The following is a 23,012-nucleotide window of genomic DNA, read 5'->3' on the forward strand; positions in this document are numbered from 1 at the left end:
GCGACCGGAGCAATCGCGAGCAATGTGCCAAGCGCATGAGCCATGGTCTTCCTCCTCACCCTCATATAAACACAGAGCAGATTACGACTCACACTGCAAGTGCCATTTCTCAATCTGCTATGCAGCAGACCCATCGGTGTATTCCTAGTAATTGCACAAATGTAGCCTAGACAGGTATAAAATCTTAGTTATCTCCTAGCAAAATGAAATCTTCAGTTTATTAAGCCATCGTCAAACAGGCACAAAGCAAGTTGTCTTGCCAACAATTTCTCAAGTTTTTGAGGTCATGCAACAGTCAACTCAGTATGTGAAAGCACATTTAATTATACCTCTCTCCACATAACAAACCAAAAGCTAAAGCTGCAAATACTGGCACATCTAATTATTGAGATCTTTTTGTAGTGATGATGTCTACAGCGCTATCAAATGTGTAACAGAACAGAAACACATGACCAGGCTTTAAAAAGAACAGAAAATAGTTGCCTCAGTCCAAGCCACCAAAATAAACAAGACAGCTCAAATTCCAACATCACAGCATTCTCAAGCAGGCTGTAATGACTTTTTCAGTTATCCACATGTTAATGGTACCGACACTGGCTCTACATGTTATTAGGAACCTAGACATCATAGACATCATACTGCTCATAGTAATGAACAGTAAAGAAACAGTTTTGTCTAAAAAATACAGTTGAATCTCACTAACACAAAGTAGAAGGGGGACCACAATTTATTTCTTTATGACATACTGCAGACCATGAGGCTCAAGCAGGAATGAAGTACAAATACAAAATAGGATAAAGAGATTGTACACAGTAGGCTGATAAACCGTTCCAATCAGCGATTGTCTGTAAAAAAGAAAGGACAGAAAAAAATAAGTCTTAGCAAATTATGGGACAAGAGAAAGGAGGTGAGTGTCGGATCTGTCGGGTTCTCGATAATGTTAGTTATAATCCAAGTTACTGGTTAAATAACAAATAGAAATTTTAATCACAGAAATCGGTGCCAGGAATGTAGGGCAGGGATTAAATTGGACTGCATTACTGCTGCCAATTATAAATTGCTGTTCTTTTACGACACTGTCAAATATTACTTTTGGCTTCAGAACATTAATTTTTAGACCCACCATTCTGCTTTGCTCAAGTCACTGATCATGCTTTGCAATTCATCCCCTGAGTGACTTAGCAAGGCAATGTCATCAGCGAATCATAGATTACTAAGGTATTCTCCATTAACTCTCATCCCCAACTGTTTTCAATCCACTCCCCTGAATACCTCTTCAACTGTTCCCAATCCATTCCTCTGAATACCTCTTGTAAACGATGGTGAACAGCATTGGCACGATCATGTCTTCCTGCCCAACACCCTTCTTTATTGGAATTGTATCGCTTACTTCATGAAGGACTATGGTGGCTGTCGAGTGGTTATAGATATGTTCTAGTATTCTTACATAAGGCTCATCTACACCGATTCAGTAATGCCTGAGCCGCTTGAAGTGGTAACGGAATATGTCTACTTACGGCAGGAAGTGACCGCAGATCTGGATCACGAGGGAAACAACTAGAAGAAAAAGAATGGGGTGGAGTATATATGGCCGGCTCTCTCAGATCACGAATGGCAGTTTGCCAATATTCCTCAAGAAGAGAGTACATTACAGCTGTATCTTACCAATACTCACCTACGAGGCAGAAACATAGAGGGTAACAAAAAGGGTTCACCTTAAATCGAGGACAACGCAGCGAGCTACGAAAAGGAAAATGATAGGTGTTAACGTTTAGGGACCGCAAGAGGGCAGAGTGGGTCAGAGAACAAATAATGGTTAATGATATCCTAGTCGAAATCAAGAAGAAATAGGCTCAGGCAGGGCGCAGGGCATATAATACTAAGGTAGGATAACCGATAGTCATTAATGGTAACAGATTGGATACCAAGAGAAGACAAGCATAGCAGGGGGTGGCAGAAAGTTAGGTGGATGGATGAGATAAAGAACCTTGCGGGGATAATATGGCCGAAGCTGGCACAGGTCAGGGTTATTAGGAGAAGTATGGGAGAGGTATGGGCCTCTGTCTTGCCACGGATGTATTCAGGCTGATGCATTAGTGCTGATACTCGAAGAGTATGACTGTACTTCAAAAAAAATGAAATGGACAGCTTTCCTTTGAATTTTCTCCTTTTTATGTTATAGCATGCAGCCCAGACAATGCACGCATATTCTACTTTAGACCACATAAGGCTTTGTATATACGAAACCTACACAAAGATACACCAGTCCAGGATAAAAAACTAACATGCATTAGTTTTTTAACCAGGACTGATGTGTCTTTCTCACTTTATGGCTACCAAAACTACCAGAGAAGCCTGCATGAGTGAGAACACATTGGAGAAGGTAGCCTGGCAATACAAGTAATCACTGACAGTCTTTTCATCAAGCCACCTAGAAACCTTGGCTACCAGCTGTGCTACCTGCAGGAGATTGCTGGTGAGGCCTCAAGAAGCAGAATTTATGGACCTCACTCACAAGGCAGTGCCACTGGCATCCTGACAGCAACTATCATCACAAAAAGGCACTGTGGAAATGCAGTATGCTGTCAGGGCCTTAGTCTACAAATTCTTGCTAGTGCCAACCTGATGTGCCAGGACACTGCCCTCCATCTCCCACCTGTGCACTGTGTAATGACATAATAAAGAAAAATGTGACCTCTGGAAAAATTTTGACCACCAATGTCTACAACTGAGCTTTGTCACTTCTGAACCCTGTCACATCTTGGAACAGATCATATACAACAGATAGGTCATCAAATATTTTTTACCAAACTTCACACGAAATAACTCGGCTAAAATCCAAAGAAGCTCTTTGCAAAAGTCTCTGGATCTAATAGAATACCAGTGCGCTGCCCATCCCACATAACCACTGCCATCAAGCACACGTTCAGCTTCACCACTCTCGAATCTCGCGATGAATGGTGACAAAGGTTTTCATGCCCCCATTGCAGGAACTAAAAGGAGCAACTCTTGGAGAGAACTTCTTGTTGGGCTAGTTGGTAATTGAACATTGCACTTTTAAGGTGCCAAAACCACACACACACACACACGTTCTCTTCTCTTGTGCGTGTTTGTGTGTGTGTGTGGTTCTGGCGCCTTAAAAGTACAAAACTCTTGGAGGTCTGGTTGATTTCCGGCAACACAAAGAACACGTTTCAATGACAGCAATGCACAACCAGCCTATACACACAACAAAGAAAGGTGTTCACAACACGGACGTTGTGCACCATGATGAATATAGCGATTACTTGTGTGAATACAGTCGTATTTGGATATATCATATTAGGGATCGTGAAATAGCCTGGTATGTTGATAAATCGGTATATAAAAAATGGCAGAATACAAGCTTGTCTGTCACCTAGAAGCAAGAATACATTGCATCAACGCTCATGAACCACTGCCTGCTAGCATGCTGGCAGTGCTAAATTACGGCTAGCAACACTCGTTAGGTGTCGCTAGCCATAATCTGTTTCGCATCAAAGCCACAGCAGATGTTGCATTTGAACTAGCCACTGCCTACCATAAGATGTCTAGTCCTGTTGCCAGTACATTATGAATAGATTAATCACTCGTTAAATTAAGGCACAGTTGGTTTCCGCACCTTCTGCAGGAAAGCCAACCCTCAAGAGCCACAACTAGGCTTTAGTTTGGCTGGCTTCACCGCACAACTACTATGTCATGTGGTAGAAATTGAATGTGGCATGGAAATTGAGTACAATAGACCGAAGGCTGCCCTCAAGCACACCTCACGTTCAACTTGTCACACATTTCACAGTATTACTGCTGCTAAAAGGCGCCCAAGGCAGTGTAGCTAAACCATCTCCGTGCACGAAAAGTTATCAAAAAGCCTCACTAAGAGAAGTGGCACTTGCAGGGCCATGGCACGCTGTTCAATATATTGAATGGCCGGCAAAATTAAGCAACATTACTGAGCAACTTTCCTGTCTACTTTTGCACAGGTTTTCAAGAAGATAACCTGTGTGTTCGATATATCTGATATTTCGAAATACTCGGGTTCAAATATTTCCAGCACTGATTTTTTTTAAACAGATACATAAAGCAAGACCAACTCATGGTCCCAATGAGTCATGTAACCTATCCTTTTATAACCACAATTGGATTGGAAAACATTTATTATCGGCTTGATCGGCTTGAGTTATAAATGGGTTTGTTGATCTTGTTAGGTGGCCGTCAGTGGAGACTGGCGACGACCTCTTCGGCTCTCGTCACCACCTGTACTTGGGTTTCCACAAAGAATACTCGCATATCCACACTCCTGGGCCCCTCAACCACATCATTTAGTGTTCATGCATTCCTCGCTACATTTACAGCTGAGAGCTACTGCTCCAGGAGGTATGACTACTGCATGAGAAACACACTGCAACCCACTTAAACCTGGCTACTGAATGGAACGTACGCATTTCATTAGATCAGTTTTACTAAAGGAACTAGTGAGATTAGGGAAAGCGGTTGCTATTATGATACATATCACAAACGCAACTGCCATAAGCTCCATATACAACCCTTGTCCGTAAAGTTTCGACTCATTTATTTTCTTCTCTAGAAATGATTCCCCAAAACAAATGTTTTTGCGTATGTGTAGCTCCATTTTTTCGGGCTAACCTGAGCTATTTATGTTAATTGCTGTGGCAGCCGCTAGATAGCACATGTAGAAAAATATGTTGTCACTAGTCGTCTGTGCATTCTACTGTCAGTGAATGTGGAGAGATGGACGTCCACCTTGAACAGCGTGTAAACCTAAAATTCTGTGTGAAGCTTGACAAGAAAGCCAGACAGACGTATGAGCTCCTTCGTGACGCTTACGGCAACGAGTTATCGCGGGCGAGAGTTTTCGAGTAGCACAAGAGGTTTGTTTTGGGGAGAACGTCCGTGGAAGACAACACAAGGCAGGGGTGCCCTTCAACCTCACAGAATGAAAACAATGTGGCTCAGATCAGAGAAATCGTACAGCAAGACTGCATCATCACAGTCTGCATGCTATCAGATGCTCTCGACATTAGTAAGACAACATGACACCAAATTTTGCGTGGGAACTTAGGGAAACGAAAGCTAAATGCCAGACTTGTGCCGCACTCCCTCACACAGGACCAGAAGGACACACGAGATCAGTGAGCACTGATTTGATCTCCGAGGCAGAGAAGGATGCTGCATTCATCGACAGCATCATTGCTGAAGACAAAACATGGTGTTTTCAATACGATCCTCAAAGAGGCAGAGTGCCGAATGGCAGGCCACAAGCTCTCCGGCGTCGAGAAAGGTGCGGCGACAGAATACCAAAACAAAGACGATGGTGATAATTTTTTTCAATGCCAGAGGTGTCATACACCATGAGTTCATCCCACAAGGGCAGACGGTGAAACAGGAATTTTATATCCGCATGCTCCAACACATGCGTGATGCACTGCGACGCCGTCGCCCTGACTTATGGGCATCTGGACAATGGAGCCTCCTCCACGATAAAGCAAGGCCACACGCTGCTCACAGCATGACAAAATTTCTTGCCAAGCACAGCATTACTGTACTTCCCCATCCGCCATACTCGCCTGACCTCTCCCCATGCGATTTTTTCCTGTTTCTTCGTGTGGAGCAAGCCCTAAAAGGTCGCTGGATGGGGAGCGTGGAGGCCATTGATGACGCCACTACAAAGGAGCTGACAGCCCTGCCAAAATAAGCATTTTCCAACTGTTTCCAAGACCTCAAGAAGTGTTGGAAGCTGTGTATAGATTGCAAGGGAGACTATTTCGAAGAGATGCTGCACAAATGATTTCAATGTTAAACACAATTTTTTTAATAGACTCAGTCTCGGAACTTTATGGACAAAGGTTTTATGTTCTGCCAGCAGGCACCGTATTACACAAGGCACTGTACTGCTTCCAGAATGCTTCTGGAAAAGCTCTACTTCAAAAATTCTTTTCTCGCTTTAAACGAAAATTACCTTGATAAAAATTTCAGAAATGAAAGGCAATGAACCATTCTACGTAACCTGCTATTGTTTGTATTTTTACTTGAACCACCTTGGGGTGAAATTAACGACTGTTTCTGGCTCAAAACGCACTTTTTGCAACTTTAGTATTTTTTTTACTTCCATGTACGCAGTTTCATCACCTGTAACATTTATTATAGATACTAGACATCTAGAGGAACAAAACGGATATTTCCGAATTTCCGAGAGCAAGTTGATGCTCAAAACAAAAAACGACAAAATGACACAGTTCCATACTTTTTTTTGATTTCTGAAAAATATTTACGCCGTGTAAAGCTGTATGCTCCGAATTATATCAAAAGACGAAATCTATTAAAATGTCGATGAAAAAATTTTTGAAGTGTTTTCTAAAAATTTGAACTTATTAATTATTGAGCAGTATCTGGTTTCTCGCCTTTTCTATGTTGAATTCCAATGGCAGATCGAGAGCGCTCTGCCGGATCACAAATGGAGCGCGTAGTTCAGGCGGAAATCACTCCCTCCCATTTTGCCAATGGAATGCATGCGCTCCCGCGGGGGCACTTCAGCGCAAGAATAGCTCCAAGTTCAGGCAACATGGTGGCGCCCTTCGAAGCGCGGCCTCTCACTTCACCAGCGATTCGTCCTTGCCGCTACTCTGTCTCTCGCGTTCACGGCAAACAAAAGGCGCACGAAGCTTTCGCTTTGTGTGATTATGCCCGCACCACAAAATTCTAGTGATGAAACGCGCCAATTTTCAGATTGCTTCCTTATTTACAGAGCCACTAGGCTTAGAGAGTACGCGTCGTCTGACATCAGAAAGCGTGGGAGGTTCAAACAAGTCAATGATTTTGGTCTAAAAAGCGGTCACAAAGAATTGACCGCGATGGAATTGACATCCTGTTAAGAAAATTATTTGTTTTAACTTGTGCGGACATGAATAAAACGAAAAATAATTACATTTGGGAGAATTCAATTTAAAAAAGTCAAAAATACTGCTTGTACGTTGCCCGGATCACCGCGTAGCGACGACAGGAAGTTCGCGTATGCGACAGAACGGATGCAGCCGGTCATGACCGGAAGCGGACGCGGGAAAGTAAAACGTCGCACGCGGTTCCGGCCAAATCTGCCGATTTCGGCGGAGCAAATATCGCTGCTCCACGGAGCGATCCGGGATCGACGTCTGATCCCGATCTGCCATTGGAACAGACAACTCGCACTCCCATTTTGCCATTGGAATACGATTGCTCCCAACAGAGCAGAAAAACTTGTTCCGGATCTGCCATTGGAATTCAACATAAATATTCAAACTGCCCTCACTTCTCGAATTATTTTTTTTTTGCAAAAATGTTTCAGGCTTTCATTACGCACATTACGATAAGTTTCCATGAATTTTTTTGAACAAATTCGAGATGGTCGAGCGCAACACCTGGGACGTTTGGCATGGAATGACCCTGCTTTTAGGTAAGGATTTTCTACACCCTGGTTCCTTAATGCCTGCACGACTGTTAATGTTTCGACTGAGTCAAATACTTTCAGTAATCTATGAAGGCTACGATGGTTATACTCTGAGTAATCTTTACGACAGCCTGCCTGGCGATTTGGTTGGTTGAAGTCTAAGGTTTTCCTGATTCTATTAGCAACTACCTGAGCAAATACCTTGGAGATAACAGGCAGTGTGTGGATCAGTCCAATTCTTAGTCCTTAACGTCCCCTTTTTTATGGATTGAGATGAAGTTAGCGTTCTTCCATGATTCCGGTACGCCCAAGGTCATAAGGCAATGTGCATACAGGGTGGCTGGTTTTTCGAGTACAATCTCCTCACCATCCTTCAACAGATAAGCTGTTACCTGATCCTCACCAGCTACGTGCCCCAGGCAAAGGTAAAGAGTGACTTAGATAAGCTGTTACCTGATCCTCACCAGCTATGTGCCCCAGGCAAAGGTAAAGAGTGACTTAGACAGGATGAAAGAAGTAGACAGACACAATGCTGCGACACATGTACTGACTAGCTCAAGAAAGTACCCTTTAGCTGCTTTTCCTCTTTGCATTGCTCCTGAGACTGTCTTTACTTCCTCTTTTGTTACTGGTGGGATGTCCATTGCTGTCCACTACTCTCTCTCTCCACAACGTCCAGATTACAGTGGCCACTGTGGAGATTTGTGTAGAATTCTTTGGCTAGTTTAACCCTCTTATCCATATTGCTAATGATATTGCCCTACTTGTCTCTCAGCATATAGGCCTGATTTTTGCCTATGTCTGAGAGATTGCCAGTACCCACTCTAACCATTCTACTGCCTGCGTCTACTGGGCACTCCGTAATGATAACTGTACGAATGTCATTTATCACTTGAAAATTAAGGTCACTGTTATCGATTTAAGCCAATTATCTGTTCTGCAGTGAGATCTTGAATTTCTTGACTTTTTTTCTTAAAACTAACTCTATAATGAGATTTTACTTCACTAGTCTCTTTCTTTCCCTCTTCAACCCTAAGCTAATTTGAGCCCTTACCATCCTATATTCTCTACATTGCACCTTTCCGAGAACCTCCACATCATGCACGATTCCAGGTTGAGCGCATAATATTCAATTTTATTTTTAATCTCGCCACTGCGAATTTCCACATCCACTTTCTGTTCACCTGTTTGCAGAAGGTAGTCATGATCCATAAATTATTTCTCTTAGCGAACTCAACTAATAACTCCCCCAGCTATTCCAACAGCCAGTGCCATAGTGTCCCACTGCCTGGTCTCCAACCTGCTTCTTGCCTACCTAAGCAACGAAGGTGCAAATCAGTACAGTGTACTTTGTTTCTACTTTGCCCACTGCTGATTCCATGTATTCATACAAGCTTTCGACTATCTGGTCGTCATGGTTAGATGTAGGTCTGTAGGCCTGTACCACCTTCAGTTTGTACCTCTTAACTTTAATTACGATAGCTGTCTTCCTCTCGATAATACTCTGGAATTCCTCTATGTTTCCAGCTATATTCTGATTGATGAGGAATCCCACATTTAGCTCTTGTCTGCCCATCAATACACGATAGCATAGTACGTGCCTACCTTTTAACACTGTATAAGCTTCATCTGTCCTCCTAACCTCAATAAGCCCAATGACATCCCATATAATACCTGCTAGTTTCTCGAAGGGCACTCCTAGACTAGCCTCGCTAGAAAAAGTTAACGCTAAACGCTTCCAGGATCAGTTCCCAATGGTGGCCTGTCCAGAGCCAGAGATTCTTACCATACTCTGCTGCAGCGCAGGTCTAACAGCCGCCTAGGTCAGTTGCTCCACAGCCACTGGGGACTGCGGGCAAGGATTAATTGGTTTATTCATATAGGAGGTTGTAGCCAAGCACTACAGCAGGGTGGCAAAATTGCGTTCTGGCGAGGGAGTGAGTTGCCGGCTCTGATTACCGAGATCAAGCAGCACCCCACATCTGGTTATGCAATTCCATTGACAAGCAGAGTGTTTTATTCAGTGGAGAACAGCACGGCATCAGGATTTCAACCGCAGTCCTTTTCCACACTACGCAGATGCTCTACTCTACATCATTGCTGCTATATTGTTGCTACTATCTATAGAATGCTGGAATGATGGTATTCTTTTACTTTTTTCGGTCCACATTTTCGAGAAAGTTGAGTAAAATCAATTTTAGCGGTTAACTTTCCTATGGCGAAGGTATCAAATTCGTTAAATGCAAATTAAACTGTTAGCAAATCGAAATTTCTTCATAACAAAAATTTTGCAAAATCAGGCTTTACTATTTTATGAACCTACTTCAGAATGCGCACTCGTGACATTACATGCTGTCCTCACTTTAGACTCTGGACACTTATACACACATTCAAAATCTCTTCTGTGCCACGTTCCGGTGCTGAGAGCTATTGGCGTTAATAGCAAAGTGAAAAACACACTTTTAGGATGAATACATACAATATGCACTCAAAAACTTTACCATCTGTGAAGTACTCTTAAAGGAATATGCAAATAAAAAGCAGAATTTTTTGTCCAAAAATTCCCCTTTTGGTTCTTGCTTGTTTATGTGTAAGCCTCTCTCTTTCATATCCAAGAGTACCAGCACAGAGTACAAAGAGAAAATTACTAAAACATGCGATGTAACGATGCCTAGTGACTGAAAAATGAGCACCACTGAGCTACTTTCAAAATGGCAAACAATTTCAGTAGGGACATTTCCCTTCATTGCGGTGCAGCAGGCAGAGAGAATAAGCCTTCCTATTTTGGATGCAATCTCTGGAAGATTCGTAGCTTGAAATAAAAATTACAAACATGTTTTCTTCTAGTGTTTGTGCATGACAGTACTGAACTTACATTCATCACGTCACAATGAAATTTGGTAAAGATATGCTTGACTATATGCAGAATGCAGCCATACTTAATATGGCCAGATTTCGGTGTGACAGCCCCACTTTTAGGGCAGAGGTCACGCTGTCCCACCAACCTGGCTGTGAGACGGTGTTTTGTCCCACTTTGGCTCCCCGACTGAAGGCCGAATGGAGAAAAACGGCCGTTATAACTATGTGGCCGAATTCCGAACAAACTTTCACAGGATGCAGATATGTTGCGGCGAGAATAGACAGCAGAGGCCATCCCGCCCCTTTTAGGAAGCCGTAGTATCTATACATGGGCCAGTTTGTTTGGATTAAGATGAAAATAACAGCGAGCGAAAGATGACCGTCAAGGTACAGAGCAACACAGGATAGGCTAGTGCAGAGGGTTGGGTTAGTTTGGTACCGATCACTATTCATAACTACAAGTGAACAGAAACAAGGATGAGTGAAGAAAAAAAATGACAGGAGAATCAGACATCTGAGGTGAAAATTCTGTGAGAGCAGTTGGATTTATCCTGGATTATTACTTTGGTACTTTTACTCTAAGCTGAGACTACACACATGAGAGAATTTTTTCTGGAGAATGAAGATGGACGGAGGTGGGTCGAGGGTGGGCAGCCTCTTTGCTATGGGTGTGGAGTGGGGATGTGGCACTTCTGGAAGGTAGCTGGCTTTCCTACTGTCTCTTTGAATTAGATTTTGCCTTCGCTTTTTCATTCTCCTGCTGCATTGGTTATGAGTGGATTCTTGTGGAGGGTGAAAGAGGGTGGTAGTGGCATGGGGAGATGAATAGAGGTTGTTGGTAGTGGGGTGGCTGCCCCCCCCCCCCCCCCCCCGGTCCCACTTCGGCGGGCGATGAATATGGTCACATTAGCCATACTATTCCTATTCCAATTTATTGTTACCAAAGGGATCGAATTTTGTTGGAACTATTGTAGTCCCATCATAAGGAGGCATTCTAATCAGTCTATTTTTTTTATTCAGAAATTTTATACATGGTACACAATTTCATCTTTGCTTATAAAGATCACAGTCAGCAAAAAAATATTTCTCAGTGCCGTTGTGAGTATATACTGAAGGCAAGTAAGTACACAAAAACATCCCTATATTTAGAATGAATGGCTTGCAAAATATTGAACTAATAAATATAGAAAATTGACAAGATTTAAAAAGAACTGGAAAAACATCTCAACTGTGAAATTTTTATTCACCTCACCCAAATAACAATATATTTTTGTTCTGGAGAATACCTCTTTAGCAAAGTGCTTCTCAAGCCATGATAAAACATTTTTTGTGACAAGTAACAATGGTCCCACATATCCTAATGTGACCATAAACGAGGCATTGAGGCTGTGTTGAATTCTAACAATGCATATTTGAAGCTGCAGATACTGACAGGGAGTATGCAAAGCTCAAGTTCAACTTCTCACTTCCAAGTCATCGTTATCAAAACATAAAAAAAACTACTCAGAAGTTCCTAGCCCTCCAAGCAAGTACAGTACATATGTTTCACATTACAATGGTGGTCTTAAAGAAGAAACACATGGGAATAGATTACATTAGCGGCGTTCAGAGTTTCATACACTTAAATACCCAGTTACAACTGCAATGCGTTATTACCCAAGAAACAACACGTCATTCACAGCTCGAGGGAACAATCTCTTGTTTCACTGAAGAATGTACTAAAACCCTTACAAGCATTAAATACATCAGCTTTAGCACTGTGGCATACTTGTGCATAATAAGTGCTGTGATTACCTCCTTTTGGATGCTCTTACCTTGCAGTTCGGTGCATTTTTATTACTACTACAGAAATGGTATACTTTTCTACCCAGCCCAAGTTTTAAAAAAATGCCACCGTTTTTCTTTAACAGATCTCTTGACACAAAACAGGCACCGTTGGATGCTGCTCTGAAAACCATACCTTCATCATCATGACTTTCAAAGACTAAAAATGTTCAGAAGTCACATACTAAGAGCAAGACTAGTGAGCAGCCAACCAAAGGAATGAAAGGCATGACAGCACACAGCTTGAAGTCACATAGGCAGTGCAGCCAGCACAAGGTTCACAAACAATGATGAGCGCACCAAAAGTACCAGTAAGCATGGAAGCGCAAGAGGTAAACAGCCTGAGACCCTACCTGTGGCGATACTTGGCAGCCGCTTTTTGCAACGTGGTGGAAGGGGTTCTGCCATCCTGTCCGCTGCCGGCATTCCCACCAGTGCCAGTTCACTTGCCTATACAGCATTGCCAGTCATTCCCCGGTGTCACTACTAAAGCTGCGATGAAGGGAAGAAAAGACAGCACTATTTATACACTTGAGTCACTACAGAGTGCATTGATGGCCACTGCGATACTGACGAAATGCACGGGAGCTGCGAGGGTGTCACCAGCTGCCAGAATCCTTTCCACTTCGTTTCTGATGCCTGGCCGGCATGGAGCGTTTTTTGCACGTGAAAACGCACAGCTGAACTTGCACAATCATGAGTGTGTATCGTGGCTGCTCCTTGCGCCCGTGATGGAGCAAGTTTGGAACCACGGCCGCGTGCGCTTCACACGCGCAGCGTCTTCTCGTGCAAACGCTCAGGCTTGAAAGCGGTCATCGGATATCGCCACAAGTGTGGTTACAGGCTATTAACAGCGAGCTCTTGTGCTCCCTCTTATAAAAGCTTTAGGCTGTACACTCCACCAACGATGATCCATCGTAACGTTGCATTGAAAAGAATAAAGAAAGTAAACATTTCTCAAGACTAAGTTCTCCATGACTAGCAATTGAAATGACCGTGATGTCCACTTCGTTGGTCCAAAAAACGACTGTGCTTCAACATAAACTAGGTGCTGACGAGCGGATTCTCGTTCAAATACCACATAAGCTAGAAACGTAACAAGCATTGCACCAAACCCTGGCCAATCCCCCACCGTGGGTATGTGCCATCATCTTTCAGGCAACAACAACAAGCATTACTGTACCAGTGCCCGCCAGCTCACCGTCACCTCGAGGCGGATCACCAATTGCACATCACAGCGGGCTTCGGCCGGAGCGTGAAACGATGGTGAAACCCGCGCACGCAGTTTTACGCGTTCCAGACGTCACCAGAGACACATCGGCGGCGTATGCACACCACTGACGACGTAAGTCCATAAATTGCATCGGTTGCTCACAGCTTAGAGCTACTAATACCAACGCTCACAGTACAAAATTGCGCAACACTGCGCGACAGATGGCCAGATGGCTCTACTGGCGTCACAATCCAATCCAATCCAAAGCCCCGGGGCTGCAGGTGACATTTTAAGTTTCTCTTTCTGTTCGCGTGCTTTTGTGGTCTTTCAGCCTGATCGTAGTGTATTTAAAGCTGTTCGAATCAAACTTTCTTCTTATTGAACAAACTACATCGCGTGTCGATCATAGATTTAGCACCACGGAACTGCTTCCGCTGAGGCCGAAGTCTGCTTAAGACGCTGTTCTTCCGACGAGGTAAACAAACAATTCCAGGCAGAAAATTCGTCTGCCCGCGATCCCCGCCTTCAACAGCGTGGCAAGTTTTTCGTTCTCTAGTTTGCCGATGCTAAACGCAATTCTGCAGTATCAGTAATTCAGTGGACGTCGTCATCGGATGCTGAGACACGCATGCTCAAGACACGGACGCGAGCACGGGATCAACGGGGTCGCCTGGACTTACTGCAGGGCCTGTGGCCATTATTAACCCTGACCGAGTCGTCGATGGTCATTTTTCACTGACGCAGTCAGCTTGCTTTGTCGCATTGATTTCGGCCTCGTTATAGGGAACTTTGACGAACACGGTGTTGAGCCTGGTAAAGTGAGTTCTGCGAGCTTCTGGCGGCCCTCAAGACTACGCCGGTAAGTGCTAACCAATTGAGTAGCCATGCTGCAATAGTAGGCCTATTGTGGGCGACCATGCAGTCGCGTTCGTTCTCGAAACAGTCTAGGATCACACGGGCTTTATTGTGTTTGATGTCCAATGGCGATGCTGCTTTGATGGCCCTGCCTGTGTACAACTGCGACTTCTGTACACGTCTTCGCATGCATTTTCCTATGTATGTATGTACATGTGAGGCAGTGACGTTGTTACACGTACGGTTCATGCCTTGGCACCCGAGGGGTAGGCCTTAAAGCGTATACACAGACATGAATTTATTCTTTAGCAAATCAGTACATGACTAAAAATTAGAAATTAACCTCTTTTTGACTATAGGGCGCGTTAATTCTGACCAGCAGGTATGAGGTATAAGACGTAATATTAACTGGGAAAAACACGCGGTATGACTGTCCGTCTTCAGTTCATTGGCTTCGGCGTCTGGCATCACCCACATCTTTCTGAGTTCGCCAACTTCGCACCACTTCGTTGGAATGCGCCCGGGCCCTGCACCAAGGCTTTTTTTTTGCGTGTGTTTGTGTGGAATCATATTATCGCGGCAGCGTTAAGGAGCTCGTGTCGCAGAAAAGCCGGTGTCGTCGGCGTTTTGGCCATGAGCGAAAAATAGCGCATCTCGGTGGTTACCTCAACCGCGCCTAAGGGATTTTGAGACAGGCGTCATTTCCTTTCCTTAAAACCAATTTTCATTTCAATTTCCTTCCCTTGCGGCCCGGTTCGGGTGTCCACCGAGATATGTGAGATAGGCCCGGCGTCCTTTCCTTAAAAAAAATTATTTTCGTTTCCCTTTCCTTACGGCACGGTTCGGGTACTGTCCACCAAGATATGTTTCCTTTCCTGAAATTGTCCGGGCAAGAGGTCGCACCGAAGGAGGATGGCGTTCCGTGGATTCCTTGGCAATGCTGCAACGCTGTCGCGTCGTGCTCTTAAAGGCGAAGCTTAAGCGTCCTCCAAATTTTTCGTTCAAAGCTTTTCCTGGTCACGAAACTCCGGCCAGATTTCGTATAGACCGTTTACAGCGCGCAGTTCTTCCGTTTGAGATCAGATGGCGCCACAGACGCGCTCGGAACACGGCGCCATTACGGACCTCGTAAGTCGCCGGAGTGTACGCCTCGATGCAGTAATGGAAATATCGCGGGTGGTTGCCGAAGTGTTCTTTCTGCGAAGATGGGGAAAGGCAGAGGAAATACGTGCTTTATTGTGGATTGCAAGAACTGCGACAGAGAGTTAAAGGTGCAGGATGCGATCGTTTGCGAGCCTCACGGAACCGAACTGCACAAGGAAGTACTGCCCCTGTTCGCGCCCGTTTGCCATGCATCATTTCCGAACGGGCGAACGCGACAAACACGTCCGCCAGTGCTAGATGGCCAATATAGAAAGAAAGGTTACGATCTTGGAAAATCTGCGAGGGTAAGTGCGCAACATTGCTTCATGATCAAAGTGTTCCGCCACCGAAACCGTCACTTCGTGCTTTCAGTTGCTGTGCAGCTGCGCCTACGTGTGTAGTGAGGCCCCATTGCTCGTAAGTTAAGGTGTTCGGCAATTGTAGTAACAGCAGCGCCAGAGGCCAGATCAGGTACGGAAAAGAAGGACGACTTATGCTCCTACATGCCGCTACTGTAGATCGTGCGCTGCACAGCCGTACGAACGGACAACGCTTACCGTCCGTGTATTGTATGCCGTCTTGGTGCTACTCTTGAACTTCGCTCCAAGTAGAGCGCTTTTCGTGGACCAGATTCGGAATACAGCATTTGCGTTACGGCTGCTGGGCTGGATGATTGCCACTTCCTCGCGGTCCATGCGAGACAGCCACTAAAAGTTACCCCACAGGCCAGCGCTCAGAGAGAAGCTGATTACTTACCACCAACGAGACCTCGAGCATTTTCATGTCCGCATATCGAGAGTGGAGCGTACCGCAATTTCATATGTGAGACTGACATAATTATGAACTTCGTGTAGTGTGAATGCGTTGCTGTGCGCGTTATAACAATTATATCGCGGAATCCTTCGAAACAATTGCGCGCCAGATTGTGAAGGCTGCTTGATGAATGGTCCTGCTATACATGGTAGTTTACATTTGTGTGTCTATTTACTTTTGTCACCTTTGTGTGCTTAACAAACCAATAGAAAATATTTTCGGTTTCCTAAGCACCGTTAACAGGTTGCAAACAAATGCGTACGATGTGCATGCGAGCGTTTTAGAGCGTTGTCTGCGTGCATGTACAGAATACTACAACGACCTGCGCTGCCGCAGAAGCATTAAACCTTGCCGTTTAAGATAATAACAATAAAAAAACATTCAGCAAAGCCTTCTGCGGACGCAAAGACAAGTATCAGGAAATCCATCCATTGGCTGGCTATGAAACCGGACACCGTTCTCAAGGCCACAAGAGATCAAATTAGAGTTCTCACGTGTCCTTCGAATCTTTGGCCAAACCATACTGTCTCCTTCCCACTATTTTACAACCGTATCAGCCGAAACACAGCCTGTTGGAACCGAACCATCAGACGCGGCAGCCGTCGCGACGAGGCGCGCTCGGAGCAGTCAGGAGGCGTGCAATGGCGGCGTGCTCACGTGACCAAAGATGGCAGCTCCCATGATACGGCGCTGTAAAGCGTCTATAGGGACAGCGCACGCCGCTAAGGACGCAGCTCTCGGTGAGCTAGGGGCAGGGATGGCTGCGCGAGCCCTGTCCGCAGCTGCTGTCTTCCGGCTAACAGGCTCACATTCGCTTGGTATTTGTTCTTTCTGGGGATCGGTATTTGGGCTTACCATGGACGCTACTTTACTGGTTATCACCTGAAAGCTAGGCTGCAACATCGAGGCGCAAAAACTCTGTGCGATCGACGCCGTCCGCTAGTAAACCTTGTTGGCGGTTGTTTTCTGACCAACAGTTAGCGCGCTTACTTTCTGTCGTTGCTTTTTATAAAACAGCGATTTTTGCACAGGGCTCAAGCCTGCATGCGCATTCATTTTCACCGCAGCTTGCCTGCAGTGTCACTATGAAAGATCAAGCGCCGCGGTTAGTAACATATTAATGTGTGTCTGGGTTGCGGCTGTCTCGACCAAGTTCTTGCTTTCATCGAGCTGTGCCACGCATGTGAGTAAGCTGCCCCTGAGAATTCTGTTTACGGCTTGCGCTTACCTTGTGAGAAATACTGCAATTTCACTAATGCTGAAAAGAAGACGTTTTGGCGGCATTTTAAGAACTGGAGTACGCGCTACAGAAGCGATCATATGACGAATGCACCAGCAGTTTGATAGAGCTATCTCATTTTTTTTTGCTGACGCTTTCGGAGGTGGAAAAGCCAGCTCCAATGAGTTTTGCTACATAAGCCATTTATTTACACTTTGTGATGCTGTGACGACGGAGACGCTGGCGAGTGCAAGGAAGTTTTGAAATTTTGTGTTCAGTGCTCTTTTGCTGGCTTTGCACTGCCATATTAAGAGACAAGCTGTGAGTGGCCACACTATAAACAGAAAAGTAAGCAATAATGGGACCAAGGATGCCGCGGCATCAGGTAAGTATCCGGATCAGTAGCCGAGCGCTCTAACCACTGAGCCACCGCGGCGGGTCGAACCCGACCGCGGCGGCCGCGTTTGGATGGAGGCGAAACGCTAAGGCACCCGTGTGCTGTGCGATGTCAGTGCACGTTAATGATTCCCAGGTGGTCGAAATTATTCCGGAGCCCTCCACTACGGAACCTTTCACTCCCTCCTTAACCCTTCCTTACGGCGCGGTTCAGGTGCCCGCCGATATGTGAGACAGGATACTGCGCCATTTGCTTTCCCCAAAAACCAATTTTCATTCCGGAGTCCTCCAATACGACACCCGTTTTCTCTCTATTCTCTCTCACCTTCCTGTCTTACATTGCAGCGTGGTTGAGATGTTTACTGAATAATGAATTTTTTGCGCTATTTCCTTTCCTCAAAAAGCACTAATAGGAGGAGCCCGCCGCGAAGGGATGAAGGTGGGGATTAAGAGAGAAAGGTGTGTCGTAGTGGAGGGCGCAGGAATAGTTTCGACCACCTGGGGACCTTTTAACGTGACGCCGATTAGGTGACCACTGAGAAGTGACAGTTACTTAGTCATTTCCTTTCTTTTTAGATCGTAGCTCTACTCAAGGTAACACTTCGGAAAATGCCTCATGCCGGTATTTTGACCTTGACAGTTACTGCGCCATTTCCTTTCCTCAAGAATGACTAACATGAGAACGAGCCCGCCGCGAAGGGTTGAAGGCGGGAATTAAATGGGTGAGTGAGTGAGTAAAAACTTTATTGAAAGTGTAGATTCGTGGTCAGTAAGTGAGGTCCAGACCATGTAGGTCTCGTACCGCACAGGCCCATTCGACAGCCTTGACTTGAGTGCCTCGGTCGTCGCTGACCTTTACTGAAAGCCACGCGTCAGGTGAGGGAGCAGCCATGAGATCTGGGGGTGGGGGATGTGCTTTACAGTCCCAGATTATGTGGTCTAAAGTAGCTTTTGCACCGCAGAAGCGGCAGTTAGGGCTGGAGGTTTTAATAAATATGTGCGAGTACACATTTGGGTTGGGGAAAGAGTCGGTTTGTAGTCTTCTCCACGCCACCTGCTGCTCCCTTGACAGGGAGGGGTGCGGCGGCGGGAACTGCCTACGTGCGAGTCTAAAATGGGTGGTGTGGTCGTGATAGGAGGTTAGCGCTTCACCGGTTGCCTCCGGGTTCGGACCGTCTACTGCTCGGCCGGCTTTAACTCGAGCTTGTGCGTTGGCGGCCTCGTTTCCGGCGTGCGCCGGGACCCATACCAGGTCAATGTCTCGGAGGGGGGATGTGTCTAACATTTTCCAGGATATTTCTGGCCGTGAGTGAGATGCGGCCTTTGGCAAAGTTCGAAATGGCATATTTGGAATCGCTAACGATGGTTGTAGCGTCCGTAAAGGCGATAGCAGCTGCAATTGCAGCTTCTTCCGCGGTTTCCGCGTTCTTGGTAAATACTGTAGCGGCCATGAGTGTAGTGGCCGGGTCCGGGTCCTGAGGATGAGATACCCCACAGATGGCGAATCTGTGGGGGCTGTCTTGGTAGTTGGCTGCATCGACGTAGATGACGTCTTGAAGACTCTGCAAGCGTCGATGCAGAGCTCTGGCTCTTGCTTCCCGCCGACCCTGTTGGGTTTGCGGGTTCATGTTCTTGGGTAGAGGTAATATTTTTATCTTTTTTCGGATATGGCTAGGAACGGGGCCTGGATGGCCCGCCATAGGCTCCCCTTCGATGCCAAGTCTGTCCAGGATGATTCTGCCCGCTGCAGTGCTGGAGAGTCGAGCCGTCTGTGTTGTTAGGTGGGCTTCCTTAAGTTCAGAAAAGGTATTGTGTACTCCCAGGGCGAGGAGTTTCTCGTTGGCTGTGAATTTAGGAAGGCCCAACGCCGTTTTGTATGCATGCCGTATTAGGGTATCGATCTTTTGTTCTTCTCCTTTCTTGAGATGGAGATATGGGAAGGCATATGTAATTTTGCTGATGACGAATGCTTGAAGGAGTTTGTATAGGTCGTGCTCCTTCATGCCTCGTCTCTTGTTGGCGATGCGCCTGATCATGCGCGCCACCCGGTGTACTGAGCTTTCGAGTCTCCCCAGTGCTACAGTGTTGCGGGAGGTGTTGGAGATGTGGAGTCCTAAGACCCGTATGTTCTCCACTTCATCTATGTTCTTGCCTTGGATCTTAATGTTGATGGGGATCCTGTCTTCAGGTTTCTTGCTCCGCCGTACGATTAGGAGTTCTGATTTTGGTTGGGAACACTCGAGGCCGGCTCTCCTTTCCTCCAACTCAACCGTTTCAGCCGCTGCTTGGAGAGCTTCTTCAATTTGTCCATCGGAGCCGCGGTTCGTCCAGATAGTTATGTCGTCTGCGTACAGAGTGTGATGGATGTTTTGAATTGCGTTGAGCCTGTCTGGAAGCTTGATTAAAGCCAGAATTAAGAGGAAGGGCGACAAGACTGCTCCTTGTGGTGTCCCTCTGTTACCGAGCCTGATTGGGGTGGATTTCAGTGGTCCAACGGTGATCTCCACCGTTCTATTTTCTAGGAAGGCTTTAACATAATTGTACGCCCGTTCGCCTGGGTTGAGGTCGGCTAGGTGTTTCAGAATGGTATTGTGTGACACGTTGTCGAATGTCTTTTAAGATCGAGGCTCAATATTGCTCTTGTGTTCTTAATGGAGGGGTCGAGTATGTCACGTGATAGCTGGAGCATGACGTCTTGGGTGGAGAGTCCTCTTCTGAAGCCCACCATGGAGTGTGGCATGAGGTTGTGGTCTTCGGTGTAGTCCCGTAGTCTGTTCAGAACCACGTGCTCCATGAGTTTCCCGAGACAGGATGTGAGGGAAATGGGTCTTAGGTTGTCCACGTTGAGTTTCTTGTTGGGTTTTGGAATAAATGTCACTCGGGCATGTTTCCAGCTGCTGGGAATGATTCCTGTCTCCCAGCATACGTTGAAGTAATCTGTGACTGCAGTGACAGATTTCAGGTCCAGGTTACGGAGGACCTTATTCGTAATCAGATCTGGTCCTGCCGCTGAGGTTGTTCTAAGCTGGCCCAGCGCTGCCCAGACTTCTGCATCACTGAACGGCTCGTCCAGCTGCGGATTTGGTTGTCCCGAATACTCTGGGCTCGTTTCTCCGTCGTATGCGGTATTTAGGTATTTGTCCCTGAGGAGGTCCAAGAAGTAGTGTTCGTCCCCGGGATGTTGATGGATCACTTTAGCGAGCTGTCCTTGCGCAGCCGACTTGGACTGTGTGGGGTCGAGAAGGTGGCGGAGCAGGTGCCACGCCCTCTTACTACCCAGTTGTCCGTTCAGGCTGTCACAGATTTGATACCATTGTTGCCGGGTAAGTTCTATCGCATATTGTTCAATTTCTCTTTCGAGTTGGGCGATTCGACTTCGTAGCCTTTTGTTGAGTCGCTGTCGCTTCCACCTCTTCATAAGACTATTTTTTGCCTCCCACATGTGTGCCAATCTTGAATCGAGGTTAGGTTGTGCGGCGTCTGTTGTTATTTCGCTTGTGTGCGACTCTACATCCTTACATATTGATTTAACCCAATCTTGGATGTCTTCGATTTCAGTCGGGGCCGTTTGATCCCGTTCTTTCCGAAATTTTTCCCAGTCTGTAAATTTCGTTACCTTCCAGCCCTTCTTCCGAATCTCGGTGCGAAGGGTAATGGCCAGGATGTAGTGGCCGCTGTTTAGATCCGTGCCTGTGTTTCGCCAGGGTAATCGAGAAGGATGTGCCGTAGTGAAGGGCTCGGGAATAATTTCCATCACCCGTGCATTGGATTATTACCATGCACTGACAACGCACAGCACACAGGCTCCTTCTGCGTTGTGCATCCATCGAAACGCTGGGCGGTTTGGGTGTCCATCCAGAAGTCGAGACAGTTACTTTGTCATTTCATTTTTTTTTCAGTGGTCGGGATACCGCAGCCTAGGCGCCCTTGTGCTGTGTGATGTCAGTGCACGTTAAAGATTCCCAGGTGGTCGAAATTATTCCGGAGCCCTCCACAACGGTACCTCTTCGTTTATTATTGCGAAGCAATACTACTTTAGGTCGCACTTCAGCCCGTTCCGTGGCGAGGCGGTGGTAGGCACCATTGACCTTTACCGTGACCTCGCTGCGTGACGTCACACCACGTGACCTAGAGTGACGTCACACCAGCTGTGTAAAAACGGGGCCCCATCTCACGCCGTCGCCAGGCGAGGCGGTAGCCACCAACGGCGGCCTAACTCCCGCTCCTCTCACCAGGGGCGCTACGGTCGGTGTGACGTCACAGCAGCTGTGTAAAAACGGGGCCCCATCTCACGCCGTCGCGAGGCGAGGCGGTAGTCACCAACGGCGGCCTAACTCCCGCTCCTCTCACCAGGGGCGCTACGGTCAGAGTGACGTCACACCAGCTGTATAAAACAGCTCCGCTCCTCTCGCCAAGGCAGTCATACAGCCAGATGTTACGATGGTGCCTACGAACAAGGCAGCTCGGCAGAATGCAGAGGAAGCATCAGCGAGCTACGGAGACGGAAGAAGAACGAGAAGCTTCGCAATCACCAGGCTTAACCAAGCTAAGCCACGGCCGTTTTTTTTTCCCTCACGTCTCATTTATCCCTACTGCGCGGTTCAGGTGGCCGCCGATATGCGAGACAGATACTGCGCCATTTCCTTTCCCCCAAAACCAGTTTTCATTTTCAATAATGGGAAGCATGGAGCGAGCTGTACAAAGCAAAAAGCGGTAGGGATTTAACGCGTTTAAAGTATACACGTCCGAAGGTATGCGTTTAGCCTGGGTGGCTTATGGTTTTCCTTTGTTGGGTTGTTGGCACGTTTAGCGACGATATGGACTCGGGTTGTAAGCTCTGATCGAGGTTAAGCTGATATGATCTGTTCGTTCCGCAGGTGGAAGTCGATGAAGACGAAGGTGTGCAATGCGCAGCGCGAGAGTATGTTGCAATTTAAACGTGGCGTGATCGGCTGCGATGACAGCATAGTGCTCTAGTGCAGTGGCCAGCGAAGCTGATCTGTTCGCGCCGCAGCGGGTGGGAACCAGTCGCGGCAATGTTTATTTTATTTCTCCACCCTCAAAGTCAGGGACACCACTATATTCTTCTCTGGGTTGCACCCCGTAAAGCTCGCACCTCTGCACAGCGACCACCTGTTTCTAGACGCAGATAGGGTTTCTCGGGACGCGGTTGCTAACCGCCTGCTACACCGCTCGAGGCTCCGGCAACACGCAGCGAAACTTTGGTCCGG

General features: G+C 46.4%; 1 protein-coding gene across 10 annotated transcripts in view; it reads right to left on the bottom strand.

Annotated features, from left to right (window-relative positions):
- Nucleotides 1-13,560, bottom strand: part of LOC144115640 (uncharacterized) — a 73,049-nt gene extending 59,489 nt beyond the window's left edge. For 5 of the 10 annotated variants that reach the window (XM_077650079.1, XM_077650075.1, XM_077650069.1 and 2 more), the window contains exons 1-3: nucleotides 13,326-13,560; nucleotides 12,496-12,634; nucleotides 1,518-1,557 (exon numbers count right to left, since the gene is read on the bottom strand). The gene's annotated coding sequence lies outside the window, so the exon portion shown is untranslated. Of the gene's footprint in view, nucleotides 1-1,517; nucleotides 1,558-12,495; nucleotides 12,635-12,716 lie in introns of all 10 variants that reach the window. The other 5 variants (XM_077650070.1, XM_077650077.1, XM_077650072.1 and 2 more) reach the window with 4 other exon arrangements.
- Between the last annotated feature and the right edge of the window lie 9,452 nt (nucleotides 13,561-23,012).

This window comes from Amblyomma americanum, chromosome 1 (assembly GCF_052857255.1).
Source record: "Amblyomma americanum isolate KBUSLIRL-KWMA chromosome 1, ASM5285725v1, whole genome shotgun sequence".
NCBI lineage: Eukaryota > Metazoa > Arthropoda > Arachnida > Ixodida > Ixodidae > Amblyomma > Amblyomma americanum.